The following is a 381-nucleotide window of genomic DNA, read 5'->3' as shown; positions in this document are numbered from 1 at the left end:
TAACCAGTGGGCTAGCCTCCTCACATGGCTTTCCTTTGCTGACCAGGCATTGCCTCCCTTCCAGTGACAGGCTGGCTCGGGCCCCTTTCTCTCACGTCCCCTTGTGGAGTTTTATAGTCAGTCTATCTGAACGCACATAATAAGATACCCAGCACTGTCTCCATAGAAATTGTAACTTCTCTGATTCTGTGGGTCGAACTGTGTTCCCCTTCAACGTGTGTATGTTGAATCCTAATGCCCTGCACCGCAGAATGTGACCTTATTGGGAGACAGGTTCTTTGCAAACGTAATCAAGTTAAAACAAAGTCATTAGGGTAGGCCTCAATCCAATATCAGTAGTGTCCTTATAAAAAGGGGAAATTTGGAGACAGACATACAGGG

At 46.5% G+C, this 381-nt stretch overlaps 1 protein-coding gene across 3 annotated transcripts in view; it reads left to right on the top strand.

Moving 5' to 3' along the window:
- The window catches only part of STXBP4 (syntaxin binding protein 4), a 237,951-nt gene that overhangs the window by 151,042 nt on the left and 86,528 nt on the right, over nt 1–381 (top strand). The window lies entirely within an intron of this gene.

Source organism: Pteropus vampyrus, unplaced genomic scaffold (assembly GCF_000151845.1).
Source record: "Pteropus vampyrus isolate Shadow unplaced genomic scaffold, Pvam_2.0 Scaffold104, whole genome shotgun sequence".
Classification (NCBI taxonomy): domain Eukaryota; kingdom Metazoa; phylum Chordata; class Mammalia; order Chiroptera; family Pteropodidae; genus Pteropus; species Pteropus vampyrus.
The sequence above is the reverse complement of the archived record's forward strand: the minus strand, read 5'-3'. Positions and strand labels throughout refer to the sequence as shown.